The 9,327-nt window shown below is 38.2% G+C and overlaps 1 long non-coding RNA gene across 1 annotated transcript; it reads right to left on the bottom strand.

The window, feature by feature from the left end:
• Positions 1-4,778: 4,778 nt before the first annotated feature.
• On the bottom strand, positions 4,779-8,916 carry LOC131382318 (uncharacterized). The gene is made up of 3 exons (XR_009211704.1): positions 8,749-8,916; positions 5,969-6,188; positions 4,779-5,024 (listed from the first exon to the last, which is right to left on the bottom strand). It is a non-coding gene; the product is annotated as an uncharacterized LOC131382318 (long non-coding RNA).
• Between the last annotated feature and the right edge of the window lie 411 nt (positions 8,917-9,327).

The raw sequence follows: 9,327 nt of genomic DNA, 5'->3' as shown, positions 1-9,327 counted from the left end.
AGTGGTGGAGTTGGGAGCATTGAGTGTATTGTGCTTTGGGGAGCTTAATTTTGCAGGCTGTCTCTGAAATTGATTTCGAAAAGTCCATGTTTTTCTCCCATTATCTGGGTTCATCAAAGGATTTCTCCTATGTAGGCCCCTAATTAAAGTGTGTTGATAATTTGCTTTAAAGTCCAAGAAAATGACGGGCATAGAGACAGTTGACTTACACCTTTTTTTCCTATCACATCACTACTGGAATTCCTCTATGAAATCTATTGTTTACTTCCAATATTCACTTAAACCTTCAAGCACCAACAAGTTGTTCATTTTGCTGTTGCTGTTTTAAATCTGTCCCATAGAAAATTTGTATAATATAATTGGGGGTGTTGGGCTTCTGGTCTAGAGTACCTACCTATACTCTACTCACTGCAGTGGCTTTCATATGTGTTGGATGTAGCAGCTTTCCAAATTTTTGTTTTCTGAGAAAGTCACAATATTTTTAACCAAGTGTAGCAATACTGTGTGCAGCATAGGGAAAGAGAGCAGAATCAAAAATTAAATTGGGAAGTCTCCTTAAAACAAAAGTTCAGAAACCACTGACACGGTAAGGGCGGTGATTTAATTCCCCTTCACTTTGAACCCTGCTTCTCTTGAATTCCTCGCTTCAGTGAAATTGGTTACTAACTGCCCAGTTATCCTATATATAACCCAGAATCATTCTTAATGTTGCTTCTTCCTCAAACGTCACCAAGTCAGAAAAATTGTATTTTCTAAAGTGGTCTCATATTCATCCTCCTCACCTCTCTCCCTCTCTCTCTTTCTTCCCACGTTCCCACTCCCAGCTGAGACCATTGCACTTTTCATCCATGTTATTGCATAGCCTCCCATATAGTCTCCCAGTCCCCATGTTCTCTAATCTGTTTCCCAAATGACCAAAGTGATTTTCCTACGCAATATTTCTGATCAAGACATGAACGCTTAATTCCCATTATCATTCTTTTTTTCCTTTTTTTTTTTTTTTTTTTTTAATTGAGACAGAGACTCCCTCTGTCGCCCAGGCTGAAGTGCAGTGGTACAATCCCAGCTCACTGCAACCTCTGCCTACCGGATTCAGGCAATTCTCCTGCCTCAGCCTCCTGAGCAGCTGAAACTATAGGTGTGTGCCACCATACCCACCTAATTTTTGTATTTTTAGTGGAGACGGGGTTTTGTCATGTGGGCCAGGCTGGTCTCAAACCCTTGACCTCAGGTGATCCATCCGCCTTGGCCTCCCAAAGTGTTGGGATCACAGGTGTGAGCCACTGCTCCCGGCCCCATTATCATTCTTAAGACGAAGATTGAATTCTATAGTTTAGCTTCCGATTACCTACTAGCCTCTCTTTATGGCCAATCTCTATTAAAAGATTCAAAACTCTTTTGGCTCTCTGAGCCCACCATGCTCTTTTCAGACTTTTATTCACATTATTTTCTCTCCCTGAAGTACTTCTCACTCTCCCTGCTTAAGCACTTGTCACCTGGCCAATTCCTATTGAGTCATGGAGCAGGCTGCACATGACCATGGAAGCTTCCCCTGATACTATTAGATGGGTTGGGTGACACTGCCATGTGCTTGCTTAGCAGCGTCCCCTATGGTGTTTCTTACCACATACAGTCTATCTGGCATGCGAACCCCACTGGACTGTAAGCTCCAGGAGAGCAGAGTTTGTGCTTGGCTTGTTTACAGTTTATCTACTCATCACCCAGGAAAGTATTTGGCACTTATTAAACATTCAATAAATATTTGTTGAATTGAATAAACATGGAAGGGTGGAGGACCATGTCAACTTACTTCATGTCCTGAGGACACACCCATAAACTAATTGTCAGCTCAACATAGTGACAGAGCACAAACTCTGTCAGTATGTAACCTTGTGCAAGTCACTTAGTCCTCCTAAGCATCAGGTTTCTCATCTTAAAATGGGAATAATAAATCTTACTTAACAAACTTCTTATAGATTAAGCATCGATATAAATCAATCAGTACAGTATCCAGCAAAGTAGGTGCTATATAAGGAATATTCTTGTTATTATCAAAAACTGGTTAGCCAGTGGGATTGAATAGCACTCTTTATGGATAGTACCAAAAGTATTAGAATTTAAAAGAAAGAAGGAAAAATACCCAGAAAGTTGGATGTAAGGGAAGGATAGAGGAGTAACGGTATCAGTACAGTTTCTAACATTATTCTAAGCTTTCACAAGCAACTAGGGTTTTATTTGAGTTTATTTCATGTTAACCTTCAGATTCAGACATGTGTAGGTATATCTAGAGGGCCTATGTACTTCAGTTTGGACCTTTTGGCAAGTGACAAAAGTACAACTCACAGGACTTAAGCACTAAAATGGATTTATTGACTCATATAACTACATTAGTAAGGTAACATTGGCTTCAAGCAAAGCTTGAACCTATGGTTCTAAAATGCCACAAAGAGCCCAGTTACATTTAGACGTAACTCTGAAAGTGACTTCCAGAAGCTCTCAAGGATTTTTGTATCTGCCTTTCTATTCAGCGGGAAAGAGGAAGTCTTTATCTGAGCATTCAAGCCAAAGTTCTCACATGTACTCTGATAGCTCAAAGAAAGGACATGTGACTCAAACTCTCCAAATGAGAGCTAATACTGGGACATTTTAGTGTCTTTTAATCAATCACTGTGATCAGGAACACAGTATATACTGATTTGCTTCAACAAATCTGGATTTACCATTTAAACCAGACTTAAGGTCAACCTCATTAAACTACAGGGCTGAAAAGAAGGGAGGCAGGTTTTCCAAAAACCTTAGAAATGTTATTGCCATTAAAGAAAGAGAATAGATGTTTGCCAGAAAACAATGGTGCTTGAAGGACCAGGAAGCATCCTGAGAAAATACCTCATCTTCAAGGATGAGAGAATGCAGCCTCTAGTGCTTCATCCATAAACCACACCCACTGGAAGGTGAGGGTGAAGAGGAAGAGTAGTGTCACCTTGCAGGAATATTGTATAATTAAAACATCCTTAAAGGATTTCCTAATGGTCATATGAAGAAGAAAACCAAGGAGCTGAAAAGTCATCCAAGTTGACCTAAAAAGATAAATTCAGGACTCAAATCTAGAACTTCTGACTCCAAAATCACATGGTCTTGCAGAATCACACAAATTGAGACTGCAGGTGAAATAATCACACTTCACAACTGCCGGAAAACTTTTAAGACAATAGACCAAAAAGTAAAATGATAGGTTTATCTAAGCTATGTATATTTAATAGGCAAAACTATATTTATTGTCTTCCAATCAATTGTATCTATGGAATCAAAGACAATAGTGAGATCTCGTGAATCATAAGACTCAAAGCTGTTTTTCCATTTAAATTCTTAACTCTTTTTTTTGGTAGCATATGAACTTCTTATATTTATTTTTAGGCACTCTGCACTGAGCTGCCTGCATCGTGTCAATGTTTGCTGTGCTAACTTTGCATCTAAAGGTTATTCAACACAGTGAGATATGAAAAAACGCTCACATTTTTACCTCAAAGAAACTGTCCTTGGATTCTGCTGTATGTTCTAATGGTGTTAAATGTCAGAAAAAATACTTGAAATATAAGTATTGGGAAATGCACTGCAACTGCTGCCCTAGATTGTTTGTGCAGCTAAAGGATATGAAGATGTCACTGCACTTCAGTTCAGGTTTGGCATTCTGGTGTCAGTCTGTCAGATTTCTAACAGGAATACAAATTGGGAGGTAGGAAAATAAGTCAGTGATTGTTTGTCAGTGCCTGCAATTCACCCAGTACTAGTCATAAACAAAAGAAGCAGTAACAACTGAGAGAGCACATGGGTAATAAAATGGCTGTTGGTTGAGTATACCAAGCACCTTTATGTATTCCATCTCATTTAATGCTCATGTCAGCCCTGAAAAGTAGTGGTGGGAGGGCCGTGGATATTATCTCAGTTCTGCAAATGAGGAAACTGGCACTTAGGTCAAGTTATTGACCACAAGGTGACTTGCACCCTTCTCAAACTGGTGACACAAGCAAATTTCTGGGACTTTTTTTTTTTTTTTTTTTTTTTTTGGTAGAGACAGGAAATCACTATGTTGTCCAGGATCATCTCAAACTCCTGGCCTCAAGCAGTCCTCCTGCTTTGGTCTCCCAAAACACTGGGATTACAGGAATGAGCCACCGAGCCCACCCCCTCATGGCTTATTTCTGAGTAAATTTTAAACTCTAGCCCAGGGGTCAGCAAAGAGACCACAGGTGTCTCTTCCTGATGGAAGAAGTCCTTCCTAGTAATTTCTGTATCTTTCAATGCTTTAAAGCATATGCAGGATTCTGTCATGACTGCTGTTTCAGTAGCGCAACAAATTGCTCATAAATCAGGAGAGGGGCCAACCCACTCTCAGACTGTTTTATTTAAAGATGCTGGGAAAGCAATGGAGAGTCGAGGAACACTCACAGTTGGAGTCATACATTTCAATCAGTGCTTCACACACACACACAGAAGGGTTGCATGTTATATGAAGGAAGGAGAAGGTACAAGTTAAAAAATGGACTTTTGAATTCTTTCTTTGTTTAGAAATTATACTGACTTGCTTTATATGTTTCTACTTAGGAGTAGGAGATGATGTATTTCAATGTCTCCAAAGATAAAAGAATAAAATGCCATTTATTTTTGATGACAACAGTGTTATTTGTATAATCAAATTATTATATTATAATTACCTTGTATTTTAATACTATAGTCTGATAATTGTCACTATAACAATTAATGTCATATTTTGACTCCGGATGGTGAACTTACAACCAAATATAGCCATGAGATTTCAGGGCATGGGTTTTCATTCCTGTTTACAATCACAGAGTTACCAGGCAATCACCTGGATTGAGTTGTGTAAACTATGGCCCATAGGCTAAATCCAGCCAGCTGTCTGCTTTTTGCAGTTATACTGGAGTACAACTACATCCATGCATTTGTGTACCGTCTATGGATGCTTTCACGCTACAATGGCAGAGTTGTGACAAAGACTGTATGGTCTGCAAAGATAAAAATATTTATTATTTGGCTTCTTACAGAGAAAGTTGCCAACCTCTGTCCTAGATTGTATGACAGTGTTTAATTTTTAAAATTTTTCTTTATGACAAGCATGCCTGGCAGCAATTAGACTGGTATATCATAGTATAAAAATTATAATAATCATCCCACATTTGTTATTTTGCTGCCTTTGAAATAATCCACTGGAAGAAATATTCTGTTCTCCTTTTCTCAGGCCTGTTGGCAATGTGATTTAATTTAATTGACATTTAGGAAATACCTACTATGTTTCAAATACAGAAATTATTACTTTTAGATTCTAACACTCCTTGTGAAGAAATGCCAAGTGATAACTGTGGATGGATAATAGAACATGATAAAAACTCGACAACCCTCTTTGAAAAACCAGGACTATCAAATGAATTTATAAACATTTTCTTTTTTTTTTTTTTGAGACAAATTTATAAACATTTTCTATCCTTTGGTACCCAGATTGATTAGGAGTAAAAATGCAGAGAATCATTTGACATCAAATGATGATAATCAGTGTGCCTTTCCAGTGCCACTGCTATACTGTTTTAATATTCCAACAGTATATTGTTACCTTAAGACAATACCAAATAATTTTAACTCCCCTTTCGCAAAGACTCCAATTATAATCCAATTCCTTTCAGATTAAGTACACTTTGATAGCAATTCCCTTATACCAAAAAATATAGCCCAAGATAATGGGCTGTGAGTATAGTTTCAATGCTAATAAGAGGCAGTTTAACAGCCTCGAGAAGTTCATTCTGACTACATTTTCATTGCAGTGATAAACAGCATATAATACCCCTCAATTATAGCTTTAATGTAAAAAAATGAAGTTATAAGACAATTTATCCCAACTAAATTGTAATTTTATTTCTGAGATGTTGCCTTTTTAATAAATAAATATTCTACTTACCCATTCCATTGTTCTCAGGTTGGATTTTGACAGTGAGATCGATTACAGTAAAGAAAAAAAAAAGGAGTACAGATGAAATCAATGCTACCACTATAAGTAAATTAGTGAGAGTTTGTTCAAGCCACCAAGCTTGAAACACTTGTCTCCCCTTTTCTCTGAGAGTATTACAAAATACAATGTTATTGATGATTGAAATTTAATTGGAACTGTGAATCCCAGCCTACAAAAAAAAAAACACATTAGAGAAGCCCTCGAAACATATGATAAAGTTCATTTTTTTAAACCTTAAACGTGTATATGTATATATTCAGAAAAGTGCACCTCTCATACATACACAGCTCTACGCATTTTCGCCAACTTAACAGACCAGTGAATCTGTCAACCAGATCAAGTAATAGAACATTACCAGAACCTGAGAAGCCAGTCACGACATCTTCTCAAGGATAACCAGTATCTAGATTTCTGATGGCATCAATTAATTTTGCTGTATGTGTTTTATATAAATAGAATCAAGCTTGTAACTGGCTTCCACCACTCAGCACTGTTTGCAAGAGTCATCCATACTGTTCTCTGTGTTCGTTTCATTCTACAGGCCATGTCCCAATGTTATTTCCATGGATGGACTTTTGTTTTACATTTACAATTAGGATTTATTTATTTTGAGTTAGACAAAAGAACACAACAAAAACACAAAACCTATGATTTCAAAGAAGCTTAAAACAAAAATATTGCTACAAAGACAGTAGCAATCCTGTACATGAAGTGTTTATGGTTGCTTTTATTAGTAACAGCAAAACACTGAAAACAACACATATGTCCTTAGATGAGCAAATGGTTGGGAAAACTCTGGCTTTTTATACAATGGAATATACTTCAGCAATGAAAAGGAATGGATGATGAATCCATGCAACAACTGGGATGGACTTCAAGACATTCTGTTTAGTGAAGAATGTTAATCACAGATGGTTACATATTGTATGATTCCATCCATATAACATTCTCAAAAATGACAAAACTATAGAGATGAAGAAAAGACAAGTGGATATAAAGGGATGGGGTGAGGGAGGGGTGGTGGTGACCCAGGCTTGGGTGCAAATGCAAAGAAGTACCCACTGCTTATCTGAAGTTTAAATTTCACACTGTGTCCTATGTCCCCTACTCTAATCTGCATACAACTCTGTGAGAACGCAATTCCGACTTCTCTTGATCACCTGAATCCTTTTCACAGGGCCCTTTGAAACTCACTGTTGGACATCATCAAAATCTCCAACATCTTCAACCTCTTCTCACCGATCTCACCTATTTTGAAAAACCTTCAATTGTTTTTCAAATTGAAACCAGGCTGTCTCCTAAGAACACGGTTCCCCCTGAGCGCATTTCTTTCCCACCCTCTGCATTACCACCAGGCTGGCTATGAAGCAGGCATCCTCTTTAATCCTTGTTGCCTCTCACTTCCCAACACTATCCAGCCCTGAATCCACTGTCAGCAGATTATGTTATTGATCATCTCTTCTTTCCCTATGCATCTATGGGCTCAGGTCCATCCCTTCTTGGTTCTTTGAAGATGTTAGTTCCTGACACAGTGTCATTTTCCACAAAACGATCCCTATTATAATTCTTAGTGATTTCAATGTCCATGAAGATGATAATTTAAAGTTCTTGCTTTCTAACTTTCTTGAACTCTTCTCCACACTATTTCAGTCATCTCTTCTTGTAGTCAGGCCTTAGACTTTGTTGTTACCAAAAATTATAATATCTTCTAAATTCACCTCTCTCTGTTCACTACTTTCAATCTTCCCTGCTGATACCCCCTAGTACCCCGACTCAGTACTGGCATCTACGCTGCATTGACCCCATGTTTGAAACTGCCTCTTAACCCTACATCCTCACTCCACTATTTATCCTGCTGAAGTTTTGAAGCCTATCTTTTGCATCATATCTTTGCAAATGCTCTCATCTTCTCTGTTCTCTCGTTGGCCTACTCACTTGAAAAATGCAACTCTAGTCAAATCCAACTCTCCTCTGTTCCTCACCTGCACCTGTGAAACTAATGAAGCTGGAAATAAACACAAGACTGCTGACTCGCCTCACTTTCAATTCCTGTTCACTCTCCACAAGAGAGCCCTTCATGTGGACAGACAATCACACTACATTTCCCCAGCCCAGTCACCCTCCTGCTTTCCTAGGTCACCATTTTGTACCTTTGCTCTCTTCAAATATCTAACAGTTCCTCCTTTGTTCTCCCTTCCATTTTGTCAAGAAAACAGAGGCAATCAGATGAGAAGTTCCACAAGTTCCCACTCCCACTCCCATCCCCACCACCTACCTCTATCTAGGTCAAGTCACTGCCTTCTTCCCTGTTACTGATGTGATGTCCCCTTGGCCAGGAAAAGCCTCCCTTTCTTTCTGCACTTAATCCCGTTTGCCTTTGTCAACTCAAGAAAATTGTTCTAGAAATTTATCATCTTTCTACTATAACAACTCCTGTCTACAGAATCTATCATATACATATATTATATATATATTATATATATATATGAAGTTTAAATTTTACTGTGTCTTATGTCCCCCGTCTTTAGATAAATAGATACAAACCTTCTTCAAACCCACTTTCTACTCCTGCCAGTACCTCATTTCTCCCCTTCCTTTTACAGCAAAGCAAACATTATCTACACTCATAATCCCCAGTTCATCTTCTCACATTCTCTTGGAACACACTCTAGCCAAGTTCATTCTCACCACCTCATAGAAACAAAGCTCTTGTCAAGAATATAAATGACCTCCATGTTCTAAATCCAATGGTCTCATCTCATTTCTTATCTCTCGCTTGATCTATCAGCAACGTTTGTTACATTTGATCTCTCTATTCTTCTTGAAGCATTTTCTTCCCTTAGCTTCCAACTGATTTTCGTTCTACCTCACTAGCCACAAAGTTTTCCTGTCCTTTGGTGGGTCCTCCTCATGTACCCAACCTTGGAATGTTCAGTGCCTCAAAGTTCAGCTCTGCAGAGCTCTTCTCTCATTGTCTTCATGATCTCATCTGACTAGAATCTGATAACTAACAAATTTCTCTCTCCAGCCAGACCTCTCCACTGAAATCCAGAGACACTATTTTCAGGGTCATCTCAGCATTTCTACTGGAATAACTAATAACCTTTTCAACTTTAACGTGTCAAAAACTTACTTCCTGGTCAGATAATTATTTTCTCTTAAAAAATCTGCCCATCTCACACTCTGCTATGCATCTGTTTGCTAAAGCACAATGTTTTAGAGTTATACTTGATTCTTCTTCTCTGCACCATACATACACTCAATCAACAAATCTTGTTGACCCCACTTTCAGAATATATCTACAATCC

Source organism: Hylobates moloch, unplaced genomic scaffold, assembly GCF_009828535.3.
Source record: "Hylobates moloch isolate HMO894 unplaced genomic scaffold, HMol_V3 SCAFFOLD_22, whole genome shotgun sequence".
NCBI lineage: Eukaryota > Metazoa > Chordata > Mammalia > Primates > Hylobatidae > Hylobates > Hylobates moloch.
Note: the sequence above shows the minus strand (reverse complement) of the source record. Positions and strands in the feature narration are given on the sequence as shown.